The sequence below is a fragment of the Balaenoptera ricei genome, chromosome 8 (assembly GCF_028023285.1).
Source record: "Balaenoptera ricei isolate mBalRic1 chromosome 8, mBalRic1.hap2, whole genome shotgun sequence".
In the NCBI taxonomy this organism is placed as follows: domain Eukaryota; kingdom Metazoa; phylum Chordata; class Mammalia; order Artiodactyla; family Balaenopteridae; genus Balaenoptera; species Balaenoptera ricei.
The window spans coordinates 17653326-17681246 of record NC_082646.1 but is presented as its reverse complement, the minus strand read 5'-3'; the positions used below and the strand labels follow the sequence as shown (position 1 = coordinate 17681246).

The 27921-nt window shown below is 38.3% G+C and overlaps 1 long non-coding RNA gene across 1 annotated transcript; it reads right to left on the bottom strand.

The window, feature by feature from the left end:
• Positions 1-6968: 6968 nt before the first annotated feature.
• Positions 6969-26530, bottom strand: LOC132370400 (uncharacterized). Its single transcript, XR_009504561.1, has 3 exons — positions 26340-26530; positions 11730-11906; positions 6969-7235 (listed from the first exon to the last, which is right to left on the bottom strand). It is a non-coding gene; the product is annotated as an uncharacterized LOC132370400 (long non-coding RNA).
• Positions 26531-27921: the final 1391 nt, after the last annotated feature.

Below are 27921 nucleotides of genomic sequence, written 5' to 3'. Positions count from 1 at the left end.
AACTAAGGCTTATTGAATAGCTATTATGCGCAAGGTAGCCACGGTGCTAGGTTTGTAGAATGTAAATAGTTGGCTGCCCTAGGTCTAATGGTCAGCAAGTATTTGAGAAAGGATTTTGGTTTGAATATCTTGACTCCTAAGTTTATGTACTTTAGAGCACAGTAGATAGTTTAGTCCTCAGCCAGAGGGTGCATTAGGATCATCTGTCTTTACAACAAATCTCCTTCAGAGATGCCCCCTAAAACAAGGAATCAGAATGGGGACGGGCCCGCAGGTGACCCACATCTCCTAGAGAACCACCGGACTAAAAGCCTTCTGTGCTGATCTCAGATTCCATCCTAACTCGATTATATGGCCGTTATATCAACATAGCAGTGTGATCCTAATGTGAGAGTTACAGACAGAAGTCACTGGACTATAGATTAGAATTACCTCATAATTTCGTTGACTAAGTTGTTTAACCTTATACAACAACCTATGAGTGGAGAGAGGCTTTAGTGGTACTTCTCTAAATGAGTAAGTGAAGGCTCAAATTCACAAGTGTAGGAAGCGTGAGTTGATGAAAAGGTTAAGTCTGTTGACTTTTCTGACCAGTGCTGTTTCCACTTCTCAGAATGGCATGGGTTTTAGCTCATGTACCAACTGCAGCGGGTTGGAAGGCTGGATTTTATAGTAGTTAAGAACAGGGCTCTTGAGTCAAACTCTGGGTCCATATCTGAGCTCCGTGACATACTGAGTGACTTTGGCAAGTTCACTTTTTGAAGCCTCGCTTTCCTCATCTATAAAGTGAGAATGGCACTACCTAACTCAAAGAATTGTCAGGATTCTTGTCAGGATTTGTCAGGATTAAATTACATACTACACATAGTTCTGAGCTCAGTTCTTGGTACACAGTAGGTACCTTGTCAGGATGGCTGATGCGTGATGGTGATAGATTGACTCAGGCCAGGATCTCTGGGAAGGGCTGCTCTGGTCCATAGCTATGGTGCCTGGGCCTTTATCTTCAATCAGTGTTCACTTAATGCCCATGACTGTGATGCTGAGGACTGTTACAAACCTCACTAACAGCGTGACTTTGACCTGGCTTAGTGCTTCTAACTAGAATTTGACAAGATGGTCTCTGTCCTTACTTGGCTCTGAGGAATGTTATCAATTCTAATGCAAGAAGACATATGAAAACTCTAGACTTGAAAAAGCGGTTCAGAGGAAGCAGATACTACTATTAATGTCATGGGATTTCTCCCACCCAGCTGGCCTGTTTATTCACCAGGTTCACTGTTTGAGCCCTACCGTTTAGTTTTCTCGAGAATCTTAACTCCTGGTGTTCATTTTAAATCTTGTGTCACAGGAATGGCCAGCTTGCTGTTTTAATCCTCTGTTCTGTAGCTTCATTATGTAGCAGAATTCTCTGTTATCCCCTAATGGGGCATGTGTTAATTTTTAGTAAAATAATTGGCAACCTGTGAGATAAGCCAGTCTGGTTTGATGTAGGTCTGTATGAAGACGTGATGGTTCAGTGATTAGTTCATTATTTATTGGTCTGCTCCAAAATAAGAAATTTAAATTTATAGTGCTGGTAACTATTTCACAAGGGAGTCCTGAGTCTAGGAAGTAATTTCTGTGAAATGAACTGTAATGCAAATAGGTTTAAATATAACTACAGCCTTAAAAACGATCAGTATGTTTGTTTAGCAGAGCTTGCCACTCCCGTGCTGCTGGGGCTCTTCATTTGGTGGTTCTGTGGTTTGGTGGTTCTGTGGTTCTGTCTGTGCTGTAATTATCCTGCAAGCTATATTCTTAGGATCATCCAGATATACTTCCCCTGCATTAAACTCAGGAGGTGAATGAACCAGTACTGTGATGATAATCTCCAGTCAGTATTCCTTGAGTGTTCATGGTAATCTAGCCATTGTACTGAGCCTGTGGGCAAGAGAGACCCTCTTTTCTTCTGGCAGCTTAGCCATAGGAGATTAAGAATGGAACTTGAGACACCTGTGTTTCCTCATTTACAAAACAATATATCCCTTTATTAATAAACCAGCTGACAAGTTCATGGGGAAATTGATAGTTTCCTTTGGCACAACTGGTGTTCTTAACATGTGTAGGCCTTAATGAAAAAATAAGGAATAGCTAGTTATAGTGGTCAAGTGCAGTTTTGTCATTAAATAAATTTTGACATATTGATTGCCTTGTGATAGTCTATGAAAAGTCCTAGGTACACTCGAATGCCTATCTTGAAAAATTAATAAGTGGCAAGGATAGTAGAAAGTTGGTGGTTGCAAGGATAAGCCGTATGTAGCAGGTTGATGCAAAAGCTGTTATGTTCTGTATCTATTGATGAAGCAAAAGCTATTATGCTATATATCTATTGATAGATGCTGTATATCTACTGTGAAAATTAATTGAGTTTTAGTTATTTGAGCGAAGCCTTTAATTTTATGTGGCTTTTTTTTTTTCTTTTTACCTTTTGACCCTCCCCTCCCCCCGCCTTATATGGCTCCTGATAGAACGATAGCGATGGTGGTGATATAAATGAAGAGTTCCTCCCTAGTTGAGTATTTTCTATTGAGAAGAGGAATACTTGAAATTTTCTAAGAGAATAGGTCTTAAATCAACATACATACACACAAGGGTAACTATGTAGAGGTATATAGAGATGATGGATAAGTTACTTAGTTTGATGGTGATTTTTCCACTATATATATATGTATAATCATTAAGTTGTACACCTTAAATATATCATTTCTGTATGTCAGCCGTATCTCAATAAAGTTGTTAATATATACGTTAAAAAGTCTGCAGAAAAGAAGGGATTATAAGTCTTCATTCCACTAGAAGGCAGGCAAAATGCAATAGTTGCTTTCAGCTTGCCAAGTTGAATGCATAGGGCCTGAGACTTAACTTGGTCTTCAAGGATAATTTAATCGGTTAAATTTTGCACCTGGGTTATAATGGAATTCACTGGTATTCTACTGTTTGGAAAATAAGAGTCTCTCATTAGGAATGAGCCCTAGAAAATGGGAAGGTTGTGGAGTGTGGAGCAAAACTATATTCTTGTGCAAATGAAAACATACAGCCTGCAGAATCCTTGGGGACCCCGGATAAGTTGCAGAATTTGGGTTGCACAATGATGTGAATGTACTTAATGCCACGGAACTGTACACGTAAAAATGGCAAAAATGGTACGTTTTATGTAATGTATATTTTACCACAAAAAAGGACGCGTAATTGACCATGACTCATTTTCAGAATGATCCTGTCTTAGGACGAAGGAGTAACGGGAGCCAGCTTGGAGGAGCTGAATCTGGGACCCTTGCTAGGGCCCGTGGGAAGAGTGAGTTCCCTTTGTTTCCCTGATTTGGAATGGCAGGAAGCGGGTAATTTAGGGTGGTGTTTTCTGTTATGTCGGCGTCAGAGTGGTATGAGGAATTGCTGGTTTTGTTTACAGACAAAGGAAATTTAACAAATTAATATCCCTGAGGAGCGTCTAGCCGCCTGCTGCTTCTCTCCAAATTTAGCCATGTGGATTGGGGGAGAGATGTTTCTGAATTCTGAGCTAAGTGTACTTCTTGGTTAATCTAGGTTAATGGCCAACCTAGGCTGTCCTGGAACCCAGTCCTATTTTGTTTTTGTGGAAGAAATTTTTCCACTTTGCATTCCATCTCACCAGCTCACAATTCATACTGAGCAGTGGAATTCATTGCTGGAGACTGTGTATAGTTTTCTATTTTCACTCATCTTGGTTGTGTTCTCTCTGTTCAAATCATTCATTTATTTTTCGTATACACTCATCTCTACTATTCTAGGAGTTCTGAAGTACCTTGTTATATCCTTCTGCCTTCTTATTCTTTTACAGTCTTCTGTGAAATAGGTTGACACGATAGCCCGGTCATTTTTTGTTCACATTTAACAACTAGCAGAAAACTATTTCATTTTATTTTATTTTATTTTTTTTTCTGAAAGTAATTTCAGAAGAATTAAGAAATAGGACAGATGTTAGGAACGCTGTGAGGAAAATTCCTAGCCCTTCCTCGAGTGGAAGAGGAGCAAACATTGCTCCTGCTGGAACGAGTTACGATAAATACAAGCTTCCAGATATGGTGGTGGCTGACTTCACACGCTCCAGGGCCAAACCTTGTTCCCTCCTCAGGCGGTCAGTGCTCGTTCTACACAGCTTTGGGTTTTATAAATAGTAAACATTTTACATTATCTGGATACTCTGTAGAGATTGTCAACTTTTATTTTGCCAATTAAGGATGTTGAAAATACCATCTCTTAGCACCATCATTTCATAAAAGACATTTTCAAACCTATAAAAAGACATAATTTTAGAATAAAGGACAGTTACTTTCTTTTTTATTTATTTATTTTTTTCACATCTTTATTGGAGTATAATTGCTTTACAGTGGTGTGTTAGTTTCTGCTGTATAACAAAGTGAATCAGCTATACATATACATACATCCCCATGTCCCCTCCCTCTTGCATCTCCGTCCCACCCTCCCTATCCCACCCCTCTAGGTGGTCACAAAGCACCGAGCTGATCTCCCTGTGCTACATGGAGGACAGTTACTTTAAATGGAATACATTTAGCTTTATGTAAAATCCAATCATGTCCTTCTTATTATTATTATTTATTGTGCTTTAGATTGATTAAAAAACATACTTCATCCTGGGCCCGTATCAGTCCTCATATTGGAGTTTGAGAATCACTGGCATATGTATGCCTGGGACTTTTGGCCAAAACACTCTCCTGGAGGAGTAGAAGAGAGAGAAGTTACATTCTATACTACCCAAATTATTCTTTTTGCAAGTCATTAAACGAAAAGACTTCGAAGATATCCAAAAAGCCCATGGTGGTCTAGTTGAGATGAAATTGTGTGATGTGCTCATGATCGGCGCATCAAAGGAAAACGCTTTGTTCGTGTGTTTTATGCTATTCTTGGCCTTGCACAGCTTTCCCAAGTGATTCTAGGAATGCTGCAAATTCCTTGTTATTTGAAACTTTGTTTTCCTAGATTTGACATTTTGAAATTGTTTTTATGTGACCTTTAGCTATAAAGTCTTCAATATTCAAACATTGGCTTCCTGGAGATGGGTGGAGAGTGGGAGGGGGACAGATAATGAGTTTTTAAATTATTTTAGAGTTTCAGATACAGCCTGAAAAATTTTCAGGTAATTTCATTTGAATTAAATCCTAAATCTAGTTTAGGTTTGAAGAATATAGTTAAGTGTTTCCTGTGGTTAACACTGTTTCTTGAGAAAAACATGACAAATACTTTGAAACACTGAGTTTAAACACTAAAAGATCTTTGGGAATGGAGTGTTACAGCCCCTTGATAAAAACAGTTCTAAAATTATATGGGAGGATGGTCATTGCTTTGGGAATTTCTTCTCTGAAAACAAACTACTTAAATGTAATGGCACATGTCCAAATATCTGGAGAAATCAGGTATTATTTAGTTGCTAATGAGAAAATAACAATTTTATGAATAAGAATTCACATTTTCACTTGTCATTTCAATACATATTTATTGGAGATTCTGATTTGTGCTGTGTATTGTTTTAAAAATCGAGGGTCCAGCCAGGACTTAGACATATCCCTCTCCTCATAGAGTTTATGTTCTAGTGAACAAGACAGAAAATACATAAGTAGAAAGAAATTAATTGTGCTATTAAAAAGGTGCTGTGGTAAAGACAGATGGTGGTAGGGGCTGAGGAGGAGCAAGGGCTACTTTAATTAGAATGGCTGGTGCAGTTCGCCTTTATCAGGTAACATTTTAGTCTAGTCCAGAAAGACAAGAAGGAGGCCGTAGGAGGCATACAAGACTATGGCTTTGAGGTAGCAAAGAACTTGTTGTATTCTTGGAACTGTCTTTGAAAGTCAACTTCGATGGAGCTTAGTGAGCTAAGGGAGAAGGGACATTCTAGGCTCTTCTTAATAGGGCCCTAGTAAGTGCTGAGTGAATGAGTGAATGAGTGTAAGATTTTTACAGCAAATCCTTATTGCAGACTAAAGGAGTGATCATGAGTGAAAGGTGGATATCACTGGGGATGATGGTCAACTGATCAACTCAGAGACTCTGGAGCAGGATCTCAGTAGGGTGCCCAAGCTTTAGGTTCCGTGTTCCGGGCCCAGAAATTCGATTTCATCAGTATATCAGCATTATACCAGTCCCTTAAGGAGGAACTTATTCCCAACAAACGCACTAGGAACTGATGTGTAATTCTGAATGCTGGTCAGTTTTCATGGGGGTTTCCTTTTCTAATGACTAAAATACCATGTTAACGGGTGCTGTATGGGGCAGCCCTTTCTCCAGCATCAGGGCACTGGGAAAATGAGTCTGTAATCAGAAGCCTACTCAGTAAATTTAGAATAGGCTCAAGAAAGTCTCGAGGAATATTCTGTAGGGGTTCAGTTGAGGCTTGATCATGAAATATCTTTGCTTCACAACGAAGAACACTTTTTAGATCTTTCTAGAATTGCACTGGATTTCTGTGTAATTTTTGGGTCACTGATTTGCTTCCTCTAGGCTTCCTTTCTCATTATCTTGTTTTGCGCAATCTTGCTTTTTCGTTTTGTATGTATTTTTTGTTTGTTTGTTTTGTATGTCAGTTTTTTTTCTGATTATAAAATAACAAGTGAATATTGTAGAAAATAACCACACTGTAAAGAGAAGACCGCCACTGGTATATTGATGCCTGCCCTTTTTTCCTTTGTGTTTATATATGTAGCAGGCTGCTCAGTGAGGCAGACTTTGAAATGTACTTCTCCTGCCATAAATATTTAAAGTTGGTAGCAGATTGTGTCAAAGGTGACAGCAAATCATCTTTGAACAGACTTCGGCTTTAGTAAGATCATCAAAATGCTTCTTGGTTTTACAATTATAATATTCTTGTATTTTTTAATAATGTGAGAAAAGCAATCAGAATGCAAATAAGTCAAATGGAGATACAAAGTAATCTGTTTAATCATGTAAATGATTCTCATTGAGGGAGGGTACATCTCAGCAGAAATTTATTTAAATTTTTTAAAGAAAATTTAAGACATAGTACAAGTTAAAAGAGTAGTATAATGAACCCCCATAGACTTTCATCCAGCTTGAACAGTTTGCTCTACTCTTAATGTCATCTGTACCCCCATCTGTTCTCTTCCCTCACAGATTATTCTGTAGTAGTCCCCAAACAGCATGTCATTTCTTTTGTAAATATTTCAGTATGTAGCTCTGTAAGGACTCTGAAAAAAATTAAAACAATAACTATGATATGATTACTATATCTAAAAATTTCAACAGTGATTTCTTAATATCATATAGCAAGTATATGCTTCCCCATCTGTATTTCCCATTTAATTTGCATTTGTATCTATTAAAAAAATTAAAACAATAACCATGATATGATTACTATACCTAAAAATTTCAACAGTGATTCTTAATATCATATAGCAAGTGTATGCTTCCCCATCTGTATTTCCCATTTAATTTGCATTTGTATCTATTAAAAAAATTAAAACAATAACCATGATATGATTACCTAAAAATTTCAACAGTGATTTCTTAATATCATATAGCAAGTGTATGCTTCCCCATCTGTATTTCCCATTTAATTTTGCATTTGTATCTAGTGGGTGCATGAGACTTAGGTTTGATTTTTTACTCTTGCCCTTTCCATACTCAAAATTCTTTGAAGATAGTTGCTGAGTGCAGCCCACATTCCAGGAGGGAGAGGATGAAGCTGTACCTTCTGGAGAAGGGGGTGGAATTCAGAGAATTATTTTGAAGTCAAATAATTTTTTTTTTCCTGGTAGTCTCCTTGGGTCTGGTAAAGAGTAGAAGACAAAAGAAAGGACTCAGCTGAATAGATATTCCAGGAGAATGTAAAGGAAAAAAAAATGGCCAAAGGGAGCTCCCTTGGCTGATGAACTGAAGGAGCTCTGATGATGAATCTATAATTTTAGGTTTTCTTTTTGTGTGTTGTAATTTATACTTTCCGTGAAATTTGTTAAATGCCTACTGTCTGGCATGAACATTAATTAGCAAAGGAAAATTGAGAGAAGTGAGCAGGTAAAGCTGTAGCAATAAGCTGGTCGGTGGTTCTCAGAGAGCAGCTGTAGAACAGCAGTCACCAGTGAAAGGTGACACGTGACAACCAAAACATAGAAGTCCCTCACGGGAATCCTCAAACGTACAGGAGGGACTTGAATTACCTATCATAAAAGAAGGGGCTTGATTTCCTTTCATTAGATCTTAAGGAAAATATGACCCCAGAAGGCTAGAAGGTTACTCATGATACATATATGTTTTCATAAAGCGAAATGGATATAACATGATGAATTGATTAGGGATTACAGTGTGAAAGTCTTATTACATGGACCTCTCTTTGTTACAAAGTGATAGCGTTTTGTATATAACATAGAGCCTAATAGGAAAATAGCTGTTGAGTAACTCATAGGAACACATTACTGTTTATTTGAATGGCTGGCCACTTAGGTTTTTATAAATTAAATTTAATTTTTTATTCTTCTTTTGCTTATTCTTAGTGGCAGTGAATTACTACCAAAATTGCTAGTTCAAGGCCAATAGTAATAGAATTTTATTTTATTTATTTTCTTAAACTTTAATTTAATTTAATTTTTATTTATTTATTTATTTTTGGCTGTGTTGGGTCTTTGTTGCTGCGCATGGGCTTTCTCTAGTTGACGGTAACGGGGGGCTGCTCTTCGTTGTGGTGCGTGGGCTTCTCATTGCAGTGGCTTCTCTTGTTGTGGAGCATGGGCTCTAGGCGCGCGGGCTTCAGTAGTTGTGGCACGTGGGCTCAGTGGTGGCTCGCAGGCTCTAGAGCGCAGGCTCAGTAGTTGTGGCACGTGGGCTTAGTTGCTCCGCGGCATGTGAGATCTTCCCGGACCAGGGCTCGAACCCGTGTCTCCTGCATTGGCAGGAGGATTCTTAACCACTGCGCCACCAGGGAAGCCTCCCAACCTTATTATTTTGTAGACCTTTGATAAAATGATTCTCAAATTTATGCTGAGGTTCAAAGGCCTAAGTACTGGCCCACTCTTGAAGAAGAATGATAAGGTGGGGAGTTAGCCCTCTTAGATATAATGACTGATAAAGCTACTGAATTTAGTTGAGTGTGGTATTGTTGCAGGGATAGACAAATAGACCAAAAGAGCAGAATAGAGAATCCAGGAGCAGAACCACACTTTAAAAGACCCTTGGTATATAACAAGATGGTTTTCAAATCAGTTTGAAAGGATAGTTTTTTTCCTTCAATAAATATTAATGGGACAATTGGGTGCCTATATTCTAATAAATGGAACAGGACCCCTACTTTATACCATACACAAATGAATTCCAGAAAAAATATCTTTGTATTTTCCACATAAGGAAGAATTTCTTAAATAAGACTACCCTCACGCATGCATGCTAAAAGCAAAATAAAATAAAGTGCAGTCATGTGTGTTTGTGTGCAGAAACACACATACACATAGCATAAAAGAAAAGATTGTTAAAATGAATTTCTTTTCGTGAAAGCTACCATAAAGACAGTAAAGACACAAGTCGCAAACTGGGTGAAGATAATTACAAATCATATAATTGACAAAAACTGATATCCAGTATATATAGAGAATTCCTACCAAATAAACAAAAATGAAAGAATCTAATAGAAAAATGAGAAAAACATGAGAAAAGGTACTTCACAAAAGAGGAAATCTGAATGTCAATAAACATGATAATATGTTCAACTTCCTTATTAATTAGGAAATTCAAATTTAAAGTACAATAAAAAACATTCCTATGAGATTGGTAGTATTATAAAGTCTGATAATACCTGGGATTAAGAATGTGGTGCAGCTGGTAGTATTATAAAGTCTGATAATACCTGGGATTAAGAATGTGGTGCAGCTGTAAGGATGTATACATGAAACATATAATGTTATAAACCAATGTTACCCCAATAAAAATGCATTTTATTATTTTTTAAAATTTAATTTTATTTTTTGGCTGCACCACATGGCATTCGGAACTTCCTGGACCAGGGATTGAACCCGTGCCACCTGCAGTGGAAGCATGGAGTCTTAACCACTGGACCACCAGGGAAGTCCCAAAAATGCATTTTAAATAAATAAAACTGGGAAAAAAAGAATATGGTGCAATAGGAACTCTCAAGCACTACTGATGAGAATGTAAATTGGTTCAACTACTTTGGAGACTAATTTGGCATTACTTAGTAAATTTAAATATGTGCAAATCCTAAAATCCAGTGGTTCTACTTCTAGATTTTTAACCTAGAGAAAATCTTGCACGTATGCACCAGAAGACAAGTATAAGTGGTGTTCATAAAAGCCCTAAAGTGGAAACGATCCAAATATTTATCATCAGTAGACTGTATAATTAATTGCAGTGTGTTTATATGATACTGCAGTGAATATAAGATCTGTAGCTACATGCAGCAATATGGATGGGCTGAAAGACAGTGATGAGCAAAATAATCAGGCTACAAAAGAATACATACAATATGATTCCATTTAGGTAAAGTTAAAGGAACAGCCAAAATTAAGCAGTGTAATATATTCATATGTGGAACAACTATGAAGTCGGTATCAAGACAGTGGGCTACTTTCACAGGGGAGGGAGAGGATGTGATTGGAAGAGGGGCACACAGGAAGCTTCTAAGGTTTTGGCAATATTTTCTTTCTATAAGATGTGTTTTTTGCCTAGGTGTTTGCTTTCTAAAATATGTATGTTTTATTTTCACCAGTATATATTTTACAATAAAAATACAGTTAGAAAGTTAAATAGGAAAACTTTAGCAAATGCATCACATATAGAAAGTACTCTACATTTTTTATTTATTATTGCTTTATTAGTTATTAATATCAAAATGTTTCCTTCTAAATATAGCTGTAGCTGCATCTCACAAATTTTTCATGTAGTGCTTTTATCTAGCTTAAAGTCTTTTTAAAATTCGCTCATAATGTTCTCTTTAAAACATATTATTTAGTAGACTATAGTTTTTGGGTACATTGGATTGTTCAATCTCTCAGTGCTGCATTATAGAAAACAGTCTATGAAGGTAGTTTTTATTTTATTTTTTGACATTTATTGAATAAATTTATTTGTAGCTTGAAATAACAAATTGTACTTGGGTGAATAAAAATATCTTTTGAAGTTTCATGCAGTGAAAAGTAATTTTGGTATTGCAGTTCTGAAACTCTCTAGTCCATTCCCCTCTTTCCCCATTATAGCCTTGATTTTAATATCTCTATTTTTGTTAAGCTGAGGTTTCTTAGTACCGTAACCATAATGATATTACAGAATAGACTATGGTATTTTGTGTTTTAACGTATTGTTTAGTGTCAATTTAGACTACCTTCAGCAATGTATGGGAGTGCCCATTTCCTTGTCCCTTGGTGAGTGGTATTGAATAATATCTTCCAAAAATAATTTTTGGCAATTTGAATTATATATATCTTTCACTTATATTTTATTCTTTATATATTTTTCACTTATATTTTATTCTTTATAATTAAGGTTTAACTTTTTTATCCCTACATTGTCCAATTGTCATTCTGTGTGAATTGTTCATGTAATTTTGTATTGTAGAAGCAATGTTTTTCTTTTAGTTAATTTTAGAAACCTATTTATGTATTTAGGATGATATCATCCCTTGTTGCAATCCCCCCCACCCATTTGCTATTTGCTTTTTAATTTCAACTTATTCTTTTTACCTTTCTTTTCTTCCTCTTCTTCAGGAAAAAATATCCCCACATTTTTCAGCTTATTTCATGTAGAGCAGTTTAGTCTTTTATTGCAGGGAGAAGATGATCATTTGGCAGAGATAATGTAGCCCAGATTGCAGAATTGAGTTGAAGGTTAAAGAATGTGAGCACTGATCCTCTCCAATTCTGTAAGTCAGTGAATATGACATCTATTCAGACAGCTTCCAGATAATAGATAACTGAAATATAATCTTCCTTATGATACAGTAGTGACCTCAAATTTAAGCATGTCAAGAAAATATGACCTTCTGACTCCTTGACAAAATTTTATCTCAGGTGACTTCATAAATACACTGTGCACACTTTATCAAACAATCCCAGGGAAAACATCTCTGCTATCTATAGTGAAAGAATAACATTGACATTTGGCAAAGGTCAGAGCTTCAGAAATTTAACTTATTAATAAATCTGTGAACTGCTAGTATTTTTATATTGTTATAAAAGAAAACTGCAGGATTTTTTTTAAACATGTTTAATTCCTACCAAGAGTTTCTAAGCACATTGTTTTTCTACTAAAATCCAATCTGTTCCACATTTTTGACTGAGAAAAGCTAAATCTTTTCTCTTTGGAAAATAAAAAAGAGGCTTTTTTTTTTTTTTTTTGGGGGGAGATCTATGTAGGATAGAGGTCTAGGAAATATGTAAACTCTGCCACAGGCTTCCCCACATTCCCAAAACTGACTTAAGATGACCCCAAAAGAGGAGAAATCCGAGAGAGCCCTGGAAGTAGGGAAGAAAGCCACATGCCCCGATACTAGAGACCATCTACTGTAATACAGGAGGAACTATGTTGCAAGAAAACATTAGAACTGGCCTGCAATATTGTTTTTTAAAAAATCATCAGTACCACATGAAATGAAGGGAGATTATGGGAGAACCCTACTGAGAGCCCTCATTTAGAGGGGTGAGAGCTAGAGGTGAGGGCTGTGGGACAAAAAGTAAACACTGTGATGTGAATCAACAGCATGTAAAGCAGTTAAACCAAGGGGCCCCAGGATAAACGTGGCAACATCAACATAGCAGTATGTGGGCAATGGGCTGCTTATTGATACAGCTGGGCTTTTCCATAGTGTAGTGGCCCGTGGCCTTAGAAAGGAGGAAGGCCACAGCCAAAGCCACAGGACAATTATGTAACAAATACTTACATAGCCTTTATTATATTCCAGGCATTGTTTTAAATTAGTGGTTCTCAGCTGGGGGTGATTTTGTCCCCCAGGGGACATTTGGAAATCTCCTGAGATATTTTTGGTTGTCACAGCTGGGAAGAGGCTGCTACTAGCATCTAGTGGTAGACACCAAGGATTCTGCCCAACATGCTAAAATGCACAGGACAAGCCCTCACAGCAGAAAATTATCAGGACCAAAATGTCGATAGTGCCAAGATTGAAAAATGCTGGAAAATTTTAAATAATTTAACAAATGTTAACTCATTTAACCCTCATGGCAACCGTTAAGGCAGATAAGTAACTTGCCCAATGTCATCTATCTAATGGAGAGACCAGGCCAAAGGGAGATAAATGCAAGCATTAAAGAGAGGAGCAATTATATTAGTACTAGCCTAAATAAAATTTAAAGTAAGATGATTTATAGAGAGGATAATTTTTTTTTAAAGGAAAGGTATAATTCCCAGTGAAAATATTTTAGTCATGAAACTCTGAACACTAAATAATATGACCCTGAAATATATAAAGCAAAAACTGCTGGACATGTAGGAAGTAATTGAAATATAGTAGTAGGGTTTTTTTTTTTTTGTAAACAGCCTTATTGAAGTATAATTGACATACAGTAAACTGCACAAATTTAAAGCATATAATTTCATAAATTTTGATATATGTCTATACCTGTGAAATCTTTATCACAATCAAGATAATGAACATGTCTATCACTCCAAGTTTTCTCCTTCCTTTATAATGTGTAATCCTTCCTTCCACTCACTTTCTGGTCCTTCCTCCAATCCTTGTCTCCCTTTGATCTGCTTTCTGTTACTATAGATTAGTTTGCATATTCTGGAGTTTTATGTAAGTGAACTCATACAATATATACTTTTTTTGGGGTTGTGTTTTCTTTCACTCAGGATGTTTATTTCGTGACTTATTCATGTCATTGCATGACATGAAGTTCATTCTTTTTACTGATAGATGGTATTCCATTGTGTGGATATAATACAATTTGTTTATCCCATTCACCTTTTGATGGACATTTGGTTGTTTCCAGTTTTTGGCTATTACAAATAAAGTTGCTATAAACATTCATGAACAAGTCTTTGTATGGACAGATGCTTTTGTTTCTCTTGGGTAAATATCTGGGAGTGAAATGGCTGGATCATATGGTAAGGATATGTTTAATATTTCAAGAAACTGCCAAGCTGTTTTTCAAAGTTATTGTTCCATATCACATTCGCACCAGTTGTGTAAGAGAGTTCCAGTTGCTCCACATCCTCTCCAGTATTTGTTATGGTGAGTCTTTATAATTTTAGACATTCTAATAGGTGTGTTTGGGCTGCTATACAAAATACCATAGACGGGGTAGCCTATAAACAAAAGAAACTTACTTCTCACAGTTCTGGAGGCTGGAAAGTCTAAGATCAAGTCTCCAGCAAGGTTGGGTTCCAGTGAGGACTTGCTTCCTGGTTCATAGATGACGGTATTTTCACTGTAATTTCACCTGGTGGAAGGGACGAGGGAGTTCTCTGGGGTCTCAGAGCCCTATTCCCATTCATGAAAACTTTACCCTCATGACCTGAGCATCTCCCAAAGGCCCTACCTTCTAATACCATCACCTGGGGGTTAGGATTTCAATATATGAATATTGAGGAGACACAAACATTCAGAGCATAGCAGTAGTGGTATCTTGTATTCTCTAATGTAAGTAATTAATGATATTGAATATCTTTCCCTGTGCTTATTTATGATCCATGTATCTTCTTTTATGAAATGTCTGTTCAAATCTTTTATTGATGATATATATGAGAGATTGAGATTGATATAAGGAACTGGCTCAAGCAATTATGGAGAATGAGAAATCCTGTGAGTGAAAGCTGGAGACCCAGGAAAGCCTGTGGTGTAGATCCAGTCCAGACCCACAGGCTTGAGAACCAGGGAGCCAGTGTTGTTAAGTCCCAATCAGTTTGTAGGCCCAAGAACCACTTGTAGGGAAGAGATGATGTAAGTCCCAGTAAGTTCTGAGTGCAGAGAAGACCAATGTCCCAGCTCAACAGTCAGGCAGAGAGCCAAGTGTATCTTCCTATGACTTTTCATTTTATTCACGTCCTCAATGGATTGGATGATGCCTGCCCACATTGGAGAGGGCAACTTGCTTTACTCAGGCTGCCAATTCCAATGCTAATCTCATCTAGGGACACCCAGAAATAATGGGACAGTGATTAAATCAGATTAGATTAGATCAAGTGTTTCTAGTTTTCTTGCCTCCTTACTGAGCAATCTTAGCTTTTCATTTTCTCAATATTTCCTTTTCCAGAATAGGGTCTTTGCCCCATCTTTGCAAAACCAAAGAGTGTTTTTGTCAAAACAGTCAGTGTGTTAAAAGTGAAGTAATCCTCTATTTCTGGAGAAATGGAAAAAGTTCTTACAGTTTTAAAATGGCAGATTTTCTTATTCCTAGTCCTTAAGGTTCCCTAAAAAATTGAAGTTTAATTTTATTGAGGGCACTCTATTACAGTGGGTAAGACATTATGATACATTTGAATTAAAAAAAAAACAAATTTAAAAAACAAAAAAGTATTCCAATTTTTAAAAATTGTATATACAAACACAAAGGTTAGAAAACTGAAAGGGAAATTTCGTTACAGACTGTTAGAGCTATGTTTTGGTTTACAAAGCTTTGTTTTGTGTTAGGTGTACATTTCCTTTCTGAATTGTCTAGTTGGATGAAACTGTTAGAAAATGATTATTTTCGTCTTTATCGAAAGCACTCTTGAAATTAGACCTCAGTTTTTTGGGAAACCTTGATGTCTAGAATTGAGGAAATTTCCCATTTAAAAACTCTTAAAGCTGGTCTACCTGGGTACAAATCCCATTTCTGCAACTAATTAATTGCATGACTTTGGACAAGTGCATAATTTTCTGTGGCTCAGTTTCTTCATCTATAAAATAGGGATAATTCTAATGACTAGAAGGTACCAGGCTGACAGAATATGCTGATGACTTTGTTAAGGAGTGTGTGTGTGTGTGTGTGTGTGTGTGAGAGAGAGGGAGAGAGAGGGAGAGAAAACACTAGCAAAGGAAATTGAAAAGGGTCAGCCTACATGGTAGGAGGAAACCAGGAAAGTGTCTTTAGAAACCAAACTAGTTTGTGATTAACTGAATTAAATTCTGCTGTCTAGTATATTAAGTAAGATTTACAGCTACTGTTGGATTTAGCCCTTCAGCAGTGATTGGTGACTTTGAGGAGAGCAGTTTTGGTGGAGGAGTGTGGACAAAAGCTTGATTGGAATGGTTTCAAGAGAGAATGGAAGGAGAGAAATAGGAGCAAGAAGTATAGACATTAAAAAAATAAAGTTTTACATTAAAAGTGATAAACAGTATGTAACGTCTTTGAAGTAATAGGTGACGTTTATTGAGCACTTACTGTGTGACAGACACTGTTTTAGGCACTTGTATTAATTTGTTTAATGAGGAATAAGAAATACAGCTGGTCCTTGGTTTGCATGATAGTGTAAGACCCCATGCACTAAAACCATGCAAAACAATCTTGAAAATCAGTGAGAAAGATTAAGATGTGACCTTTAACGTTTTCGTCAAAACATTCTGTATTTTAACTAGCTCTAACTGTTGTTTATTAATGTATTGGGAAATGAAAAAAATTAGTAAAACTAATATTTATAGTACATTGTAATTTAAAACATTAAAAACATTAAAGATGAAAGTGTTTGTTTCACTGTAACATACCAAGATTAGTTTGAGCAGTGCTTGCCTTCTCATCTGTGTTTGTAAATCAGCCTCCAACATTTTAGCTTTTCCTCTTTCAGTGTCGTGAAATATTTCCGAGAGTCCATTTAATGTGAAGTTTTTGCGGGTATTACTCCCTCTGGGATGTCTCATCCTTTTCATCATAACCACTTCCTCATTTATGTTTATAAATCCTTCTTCGCTAAGTCCCTCAGGCTGCATATCTGCCCCTCTGTGGGTCTGGGTCTGAGTGTGCCCTGCCTGAGCTTTCTATTGCCAATATGCCCAAGTTAAAAAAAAAAAAAAAGTATACTGAGACCAAGAGGGAGAAGTCAGTGGAGACAGGAGTACAGTGGGCAAGTATCGTACAAGTGGAAAAGACTGGTTTTTTAAAAAAAATTTTATTTATTTATTTATGGCTGTGTTGGGTCTTCGTTGCTGCGCGCAGGCTTTCTCTAGCTGCGGCGAGCGGGGGCTGCTCTTCGTTGCGGTGCGCGGGCTTCTCATCGCGGTGGCTTCTCTTGTTGCGGAGCATGGGCTCTAGGCACGCGGGCTTCAGTAGTTGTGGCATGTGGGCTCAGTCGCTGTGGCTTGTAGGCTCTAGAGCGCAGGCTCAGTAGTTGTGGTGCATGGGCTTAGTTGCTCCGTGGCATGTGGGATCTTCCCGGCCCAGGGCTCGAACCCGTGTCTCCTGCGTTGGCAGGTGGATTCTCACCCACTGCGCCACCAGGGAAGCCCGAAAAGACTGGTTTCTAAGGGCAGGATATCTCACCCAAACTCAGCTGTGCAGGGCCCTCCAGGTGCATAGGATCTGATGAAATGTTCAAGCAGCTTTGGCTTGCTTTCTCTGCTGGTAAACAACTTCTTGGACACAAATTCCCCACCTTTCATTTGGTCAGTCTTGCTGGTGATCGGTGCTGTTGGGGAAATAGAATTGAAAACAGCATCTCTTGCCACCGCAGGAAACTGCTCCATAAAGGTTGAAGACGAAACAGTTTTATTATTGAATGAGGGTTTGAGCAGAACAGATGCACATCACAGGCAGTCAGCTAAAGAGAATGTAAAGGCAGAAGGAAATCTCACCCTCTCATATAGCCAGGCAGATAAAACGTACCTCTACACCATGTTCTCAAGATAAATGGTAACCAGTCCTCAGGTAAGAGGACGTGACAGCACCATTCGTCACGAATAGTCCCTCATAGATTCACTTGGTAATTGGGGTGACCATCTGTGTTTGTTAACTGTCTTCATCTGGAAGAATAATGAAGCTTCTCTTCTCTCTATGACAGTAGGTAGTTAGAATTTGGAGCCAGAGGACTAAGTTAAACTCTCATGGAGACTGGGAGACTGGGCTGTTCTTTCCCTTGATGTTTACATTTCAAAGAGGTGGCTCCTGGGTCCTTGAGAAAGACCTTCCGGAGTTGTAAAACTGGCAAGAAGCTTATTTAGCTTTTAAAAAGATTGACATACCTCTCAAAAGGACAGAGAAAGAATTTATAATTACAAGTTTTCTAAAGGGAAATGGAGGGGGGAGGTGTCTTTCCCTATGTGCCATTACAGTACTTAGGATCAGAAAGTCTTTGAACATAGTCCAAAGCTTATGTCTGTTCGTTTGATCTCATTGGAGACAGAAGAAGAGCTTGTTGTCAGCCTCCAAATAATTACTTTGATTTTGAAGATTATACTCTCTCCTTTAGGCCACTAATTAATTACTCCAGTCATTGTTATCTGAGCCCTTTCTTTTCTTGGCCTGTGAACTATATCAACAAATGAAGATGTTTTCAGGCATGTTCAACTAACCATGCTAAAGAGAAAGTCCTTTACATTAAATTCTCTTTGATTTTGAGTGGCAATGAATATTAAACAGCAGGTGTGTGCCCCCCGCTGTCTGCACACTAGGTATAAACGGTAAACACGGCGGCTGCGGTTCTTTCCCTCCTGGATCTTACTCTCTGGCAGGGAATCAGTTTAACACGTAGGAATCAATGCCCTGAGTGAGTACAACTCCGGGGGAAGTACAGGGTGGATAGTGAATAAAGTGCCTGCCTTAGCCCGGGATCTCAAGAAGTCAGATTATGGAGGTCCTGTAAACTTTAGTGAGGATTTGGGATTAAGAATTCAGTGTCTTGGGCCTATCCCTAGAGATTTTGATTCTTTGGGTTTGGTGCAACTCAAGAGCCAATGGTTTTAAGGAGCTCTTCTGTAGGACTCTGGGGCAGTTAGTCCCAACATATCCCTTTGAGAGTCTCTGGACTTCATTGCCTTTGAAAATTTTAAAAGGCAGAGATTGATATAATTGGATTTGAATGGATTGGTGGAGGGAGGGAACAAGAATGGTAGGATAGTTAGGTGGCTACTGCAGTAGTCAAGGAAAGAATGATGGTGGCTTGGATTAGTGGACATTTAGAGAAGTGGACAGTTTTGAGACATTTAGGAGGTAGAATAGGATTTTGTGATTGTTTAAATGTGAAAGGAGATTCTGAAGGAGAGGGAGGTATCAAGGATGACTCCCAGATTTCATAGTCGAGAAATGGGCAGGATGGTGATATCATTTCCTGAGATAATGAACATTGGAGGAAGAGCATTGGGACTGAGGGGTAGGGATGAGAAGTTCATTTTTTTTTTTTTTAATTTATTTATTTTTGGCTGTGTTGAGTCTTCGTTGCTGTGTGCGGGCTTTCTCTAGTTGCGGCAAGTGGGGACTACTCTTCGTTGTGGTGCACGGGCTTCTCATTGCGGTGGCCTCTCTTGTTGTGGAGCACGGGCTCTAGGCACCCGGGCTTCAGTAGTTGCAGCACACGGGCTCAGTAGTTGCGGCTCGCGGGCTCTAGAACGCAGGCTCAATAGTTGTGGCACACGGGCTTAGTTGCTCCGTGACACATGGGATCTTCCCAGACCAGGGCTCGAACCCGTGTCCCCTGCATTGGCAGGCGGATTCTTAACCACTGTGCCACCAGGGAAGTCCTCAATGGCTTTTTGACCCTGTGAATGAAAACACTGATAGGAAATGATCTGAAGTTCCGGCCAAGGAGGGTGAGGATGACTGCATTGTTTGCTGCCCTCAGGTCAGTTTCTGGGTGATGTGTTTATCTTTCACTGAGAAAAAATTCAGGGTGATAAAGTCCTTATTTTTTCCACTGAATGTGAATGTTTTTTCTGCATCTAGAAGTACATGTTTCTCTTCTTTTTTTAAAGAAATATTTTTTATAAGTCTGCCTGACCCAAAGCTCTCAACCAGGCCCACCACTTGCTCTGGTACAGCCCACCAGCCAGGAATGTTTTTTATATTTTTGAATTGTTTTGTTTTAGGGGATTACATAAATACCTACATAACCTTGATTTTGCCTCTTGGCCCACAAAACCTAAAATGTTAACTATTTAGCCTTTTATGGAAACATTTTGCAATCCCTGATCTTAACTACCAAAGACTGAAAAAAAATCTTTTCACTCAAATGGGAAAGGCAACTAGGCCAGTGGTTCTCAAACGTTAGCATAGGTCAGAATCACCTGGAAGGCTTGTTCCAGTACAGATTGCTGGGCTCCATCCCCAGTGTCTGGAGTGGGACCAGAGAAATGGCATTTCTTTCTTTCTTTTTTAAATTGATTTTTAAATTGTGTTATATTTGACATATAACATTGTATTAGTTTTAGGTGTGCAGTATAATGATTTGATATTTGTATATATGGCAAAATGATCACTGCAATAAGTCTAGTTAACATCTGTGCCGATACAGTTACAAAATTTTTTTTCTTATGATGAGAAATTTTAAGATCTATTCTCTTAGCAACTTTCAAATATGAAATATATCAATAGTATTACTATTAACTATAGTCACTGTGGTATGCATTATACCCCCATGACTTATTTACTGTATAACTGGAAGTTTGCACCTTTTGACCCCCTTCACCCATTTTTCCCAACCCTCCCCCCTCCCCCCACTTCTGGCAACTACCAATCTGCTCTCTGTATCTATAAATGAGCTCAGGTTTTTTTTTTTTTTCTTGTTTTGCTTTTGGATTATACATATAAGTGAGCTCATACAGTATTTGTCTTTCTCTGTCTCACTTATTTCACTTAGCATAATACCCTCAAGGTCCATCTATATTGTCACAAATGGCAAGATTTCATTCTTTTTTATGGCTGAAAAATATTCCATTATATATATATACCACATCTTCTTTATCCATTCATTTGTTGGTGGACACTTAGGTTGTTTCCATGTCTTGGCTATTGTAAATAATGCTGCAGTGAACATAGAGGTCCATACATCTCCTCGAATTAGTGTTTTTGTTTTCTTTGGATAAATACCCAGAAGTGGAATTGCTGGATGATATGGTAGTTCTACTGGTTTTTTTTTTTTTGGCCACACCATGCGGCATGTGGGATCTTAGTTCCCTGACCAGGGATTGAACAGGGATCGAACCCAGGCCCCCTGCAGTGGAAGTACAGAGTCTTAACAGCTGGACCACCAGGGAAGTCCCTGTAGTTCTATTTTTAATTTTTTTTTTTTTTGGCCACGTTGCACGGCTTGTGGGATCTTAGTTCCCCTACCAGGGATTGAGCCCATGGCCTCGACAGTGAAAGAGCAGAGTCCTAACCACTGGACTGCCAGGGAATTCCCCATTTTTAATTTTTTGAGGAACCTCCAGTTACATTCCCACCAACAGTGCACAAGTGTTCCCTTTTCTTCACATCCTTGCCAATGCTTGTTATTTCTTGTCTTCTTGATAATAGCTATTCTAATAGGTGTGAGGTGGTATCTTATGGTGGTTTTCATTTGCATTTTCCTGATCATTAGTGCTGTTCAGCACCTGTAGGCCATCTCTGAATTGTCTTTGGGGAAATGTCTATTCAGATTCTCTGCCCATTTTCTAACCAGGTTGTTTCTTTTTTTTCTTTTTCTTTTCTTTTTTCTTTTTGCTGTTGAGTTGTATGAGTTCTTTATGTATTTTGGTATTAGCCCCTTATCAGAAGTACACGCTTCTTTTATTTTTTTTAATAAATTTATTTATTTATTTTTGGCTGCGTTGGGTCTTCATTGCTGCGCACGGGCTTTCTCTAGTTGCGGTGAGTGGGGGCCACTCTTTGTTGCGGTGCGTGGGCTTCTCATTGCGGTGGCTTCTCTTGTTGTGGAGCACGGGCTCTAGGCGTGTGGGCTTCAGTAGTTGTGGCACATGGGCTTCAGTAGTTGTGGCTTGCGGGCTCCAGAGCACAGGCTCAGTAGTTGTGGTGCACAGGTTTAGTTGCTCTGTGGCATGTGAGATCTTCCCGGACCAGGGCTCAAACCCATGTCCCCTGCATTGGCAGGAGGATTCTTAACCACTGCACCACCAGGGAAGTCCCTACACGTTTCTTAAGTAATCCACTTCCATGACAGTAGAAACACACACACACACCTGTTACTGATGGTAAATAAACCATAGTTGTTTTTTTTTGATTTTAAAGAAAAGAATAGAATTTGTCACTTTAAAACGTTTGACTGTAGTAGCCATATATCTGCCAAGTCTAACTTTCTCAGGCAACTAGTCCCCCCCTCATCCCACCAGATGAGCTATCATTCTGTCAACCTGTCAGGCCTGGTGCCCTGTCTTTCCACCACATGGGTTGTGGACACATGGCTAGGGGTCCCCTGGGCCAAGTGATTGGTTTAGGGATAGGCACATGGCCCATACAGATTTCTGCCCGGAATAGGTACCTGGATGTTAGGGGAGGAAAATCCTTTGTTCCTGTTGCAGTTGCTGAGCTAGAAGGATGTGCCTCTGCGTCTTTGGGCAGCCGCCTTTCTTTCTGCATGGTGAAGGGCTTCTCTGAAGAAGGAAACCAGCCCATAACCAGAAGCAAAGTTGAGAGATGAGCTCCGGTGACACAATGTGATTGTTGGATCCAGCTCTCACTTTGCATCCTTGTATCCCACTTAAGGTGATAATACCCTTTCTTACTTAAACTGATTGGCGGTAGACTGTTGTCATTAACAACTGAGAGAGTCGTAATTAATCCAGTGACCCAGTGGTTAAAGTATTCACTCTAATGTTTTCGGAGATATTTATTAAACATCCTTTATGGGCCTGAAGCCCACTACCCTCTTCCTCTATCCTTACCATAACAGCAACAAAAAAGGGGTCATCAAATTATGACTTGTTAATTTTAAGTCAGTTAAGAACAGTATTCTCCCTTTCAGGGAAATAAATGATATTTATTACAACAAGAGAAGAGAATATACAGTAGTTGCTAATTTTTTTGAGAAATCTCTCTCTAGAAATGATGCTTGCTTGCTGTTTTAATGTTTAAGTAGAGGATCAGAGAGGGACTCTGCCCACTGAACTTGCCTCAAGCGAGGTTCTGGAGTTACGATTGGGTTCACCAAGGACCACTTATTTCTACCCCAGGGCCTAAGCAAAAATAGTCAGAAACTTCGCCCTATTGTGTGCACAGAACTTGGATGTCTAACCCTTGGTACTAAGTGAGTTCCCAGCTTACAGTGGGGGTGGGATGATGGTGTCACACTGTGGCAGATGGCTGAAAATTGCGAAGTAATATTTAATGTTGCTTAGTCCTGCCTTGGAAATGAGTGAACAGAGACCTTTGATTGGTGTCCTGAAATTTCCATCTCATTGCTTAACAAATTTCAAAGTTAGCCCAGCACAGAAAAGGAACTCATCCCAGATTTTGGTAAGGTTTTAAAACACATGATAAGATAATCAAATTTTGAGCATGTTGCCTAAAAAGGGCAGAACTCTAGCTCGGATGAATTAAAACTGCAATGACAGAATTTTTGTGAAGAGGAAGAATATTTTTAATATTCCTTGTGACAGGAGAAGTGAAATTTTCAAAGTAACTCACAAGTCGAAAAGGCGGATGAGCCCAAATAAGACCATTAGCATAGGAAGATCACATTTAAAGAGATTCAAAAAATGATGCTTGAATTTTAAAATTAAGATAGAAGAAACATACTTTCAGAAACTGTTGGAAAGTAGTCAATCCTGTGGTGTAGAGGTATAAGTCAGTTTTCCTTTCAAAGAGTCGTTGATGACATTTAATTTTCTGTTTGCAAATTTCTGAAATCCGTCCTCCTTCCAAAGGGCAACCACTGGGAGGTGAGAACTTATCTCAGTCTTTTGTTTCCCCCCATCTTTTCACTCTCTGGTAAAACAAATACCCCTCATAAGCAGTATTCAGCCCTGCTGTTTTTGTTACAGACCTTCCTGTACACTTGCAAGGATCAGAAACGTCAGCCGTATATTTCTCCTACCTCGGCATGTGGAGGAACGTAGCGCAGCTACTATGTTAAGGATGGCTATGTGCAGGTTTCAGCTGACAGACATTAAAAAATCTCTCAGTTTGTGCTCATTGGCAAGTGGTGGTTGCATGCCTGCTCTTTACTCACCCATTTATCAAGTGCCTGCACCATAGCTCTGCAAGGCTCAGGAGACACAGAGATGAAAAAAATATCCCCTGCGCTTAAGCAGCCTACAGCCTAGTGTGAATCCAAATATGAAAGGCAATGCTATACAGACTCTTCACCATTGACTCTGAGGTTAGGAGAGCAGCCTTTAGCTCTGAAACAAGGCAGTTAACTGACCTGGACACTCAAGACACTTGCCTTGTCAATATTGTGATTTAATGAACTGAGTTAAGCAACTAGAGTTGTCTCTGAAGTATAGACATTACCTAAGTTCTAATGAAAAGATTTCAGACAGTAACTCCCAGGAAATCTCCTCCTTACAAACAGAGGAATCAACACATGCTGATTATTTGGGATGTTGGAGCGTTTTCCATTAGTTTTAACTGTACTTCGAACATTTACAAATCTTCTTTCTCCCTTCCGTCCTCCCTACATAACAGCAAATTACATTTCTTTAGTTATTCATCCCTGTTGAAAGCAGGTGCAAGGTGCCTTAGCTAATAGTCTACAACTACAAAGGTCTTGCACAACTATCTTCCCCCCATAATGCACACCAAATCACGTTGTCCAGTCTGTCATTCCCATACCTTCCACCCTTGTATGTTGAATCCTTGTACACTTAGACATGGGCTGTCCAGCACTCCTCTGCATGTGTGTCATTTTTTAAGAAGCTTCTTTCAGATGTGGTACATATATACAATGGAATACTACTCAGCCATAAAAATGAATGAAATAACGCTGTTTGCGGCAACATGGATGGAACTAGAGATTATTATACTAAGTAAAGTAAGTCAGAAAGAGAAGACAAATACCATATGATATCACTTATATGTGGAATCTAAAATATGACACAAATGAACTTTTATGAAATAGAAACAGACTCACAGACATAGACAATAGACTTGTTGTTGCTGAGGGGAGGGGTTGGGGAAGGGATGGAGTGGGAGTTTGGGATTAGCAGATGCAAACTATTATATATAGAATGGATAAACAACAAGGTCCTACTGTATTGCCCAAGGAACTATTAATATATTCAATATCCTGTGATAAACCATAATGGAAAAGAATATAAAAAATGTATATATATATGTATAACCAAATCACTTTGCTGTACAGCAGAAGTTAACACAACATTGTAAATCAACTATATTTCAATAAAAAAAATAAATAAGAAGCTTCTTTCCAGTAGGAAGTGTGGTTGTCTTATGAGAACTGAGCATGTACAATCCACAAGGATTTTTCAGCATTCTTTCTTGGGCTCCTACCCATTCACTGAGCCAGTTGTTAGTGGTAATCTTGCATTGCTAGATTATAATAGTTAGGTTCCTCTCACTGTTCCCAATGTCCAGCTACCAGTAATTTTACTCCTTCCTATAGTTTGTCTTTCTTTCACCAAGTTTCTATTCATAAAACCTTGCTGAACTTACTATATATTCTGTTACCTTTTTATTTCATTTCCCACTACCCTAATCTATGTATTCCCTAATTGGTATATTCCCTGTTTTCCATAGTAATACAAGCAAGAGTAAGGTTTACATTTTCAATAAGTAGATTTGTTAAAATGGTTTGAAAATTATTCAAGAAATAGAAACTGGCGTATCTTGAGGCAGACTGCCTTGGTTCAAACCCCAGTTCTGCCTCTTGCTGGTTGGGTTAGTCATTTATTCTGTTTCTTTAAACATTCAAAGAGTGAGTGTAATAGTGGTACACAGGTTGTATTGAGAGGGTTCTGGCATTGGGTTCAAATCTTCACTGTCACTTATTTGTTGTCTAATGTTGGTCAAATTTACTTAACCTTTCTAAGTCACAATGTGCTTTTCTGCAGTTCAAGGATAATGATAGCACCTGCCTCTTGGGATTATTGTATGGAATATGATACGCATGTAAAGCATTTAACACAGTGCCTGGCACACTTTAAGTGCAGAAAAACATGTTAGATATTCTTAGGAAAAACACCCAGCAGGGCCAAAGCTGATAAACTAAAACTCAAGATATGTAAAATAGTATAGCTTTCTAACTTTTCTGTGACTGGCTGAATATTGTTTCTGCTGTTGAGGGGACAAAAGTCAAATTTCCCATCACAGGTCAATGTCTCTTCTAGTATCTTTCAGATAACTGGTATCTTTCAGATTATTTCCCCATTTTGTTGGTAAATGGACAATCTTGGAGGATTCCTCTCCCTGCCATATTCCTCTTGATTGCCCTGTCTTCCTCATCCTTTACCTCTATCTGGGCACAGAGATACTTACATGACCTCCTGGTAGAAGGAAAGATTTCTATCCTAAGAAAGGGCTTTCTCTGCTGGTTCCCACTGAACTCTGATCCATGTGTAATTTGTGCCACTTCCTCTCTGAGAGTCTGCTTCTGTCTTTTCTGCAGCTGTTGTTGATGCCTTTGTGGCCGATGTAGCTTGTGTTTTCTAGTCAAGGGAAATGCAAGATGACGCACTGATTCCTAAGCTCCCACTTGACTCCTACTGACGCTGATGCCCTTATGTGACCCAGCAACATTGCTCCCCTCTCCCCTCCCCTTTCAGTTTCACTCTATCATATGTTGGCACAAGGTACCTGCAAGGCATTCTTTTATCAAAGTTCCAAATGGAAAAGGAAATTCAAGTCTCCCCTTTGCTTTTGGCATGACCTCAAACCATCTGGAGTATTTTTATTGCAAACCTTACCCAAAGTTTGACAGTGGGAGATATGGGAGGCAGGGGGACAGAATTGAGGACTCTCCTTGATAACTTCTCTCTCTCTCCTCTCCCAGCTTCTTTTCCCAGTGGCCAAAGGGCTTTCTACTTTTCCTCTCTATGTGATGGGAATGCCATACATATCTTCTTTCTTGCCTGTTCTATGGATTTTGTAAAGCTCTGATCAAGTTGGCCAGATTTGACTCTCTTGATATATGAAAGATATTAAATACACTTTTGAGGTATTGTCCCCTCAAAAAACAAACAACCAGACCTAGCTTTCAGATCTTTTCTTGTTCCTATGTGCTAGAATTCTGGTTTGAAGATCAAACCTGAGCAATACTTCTCTGTCTCCCCAAAATGTTGAATGAATGCTGTTGATTAGGCAGGATAACACAACATATGGGAAATGAAACTTACATCAGTTTAATATTTCAAAAATATCATCCTTATTATTTCTGTTTGTTATAGAAAGGGATCATCACAAAGTAGAAAAAATTCATTTGTAATCCCATCTACAGGAAATAATCACAGTTAATAATGTTTTCTAGCTGGGTGCTAACTGAGTGACTTAGAGCAAGTTACTTTACTATCTGATGCTCAACTTCCTTCTTGGCTAAATGGGAACAACTCCTTTTCTTCCTCCCACAGAGGGTTGTTTTGATTCAAGATGGCATTTTTCTCACAGAGGGAAATTATTATATATAATTGGTTCTGATTCTTTCTTTCTGTTCCTGTTGTAATACTCTATTATTGTAATTTATGTATCTTTATAGTACATTTTAATACTTGGCAAAACAAATATTATACATCTTTTATTATTATCTTATGACACATCTTTTAAAATAATTTCTGCCAATTATAACTTGTTTATTCTTTTAAATGAACATTGGAATTATTGTGTTAACTTCTTAAACACTTTATTGGTATTTTCATTAAGATTACCTTAATGTTTATGATATTAAACATTCAAATAAACAGATTTTCTTTTCTGGACCTTGGTAAAGTTTGGTAGTTTTCTTCATATAAGGTGTTTCACATTTCTTATTAAGAAGTTTCCTAGGCCTTTTATATTTCTGATTGTTGTTTAAAATGGGACATTTTTCCTGTTAAATGTCTTAACTGATTACTGGTGGTATATAGAA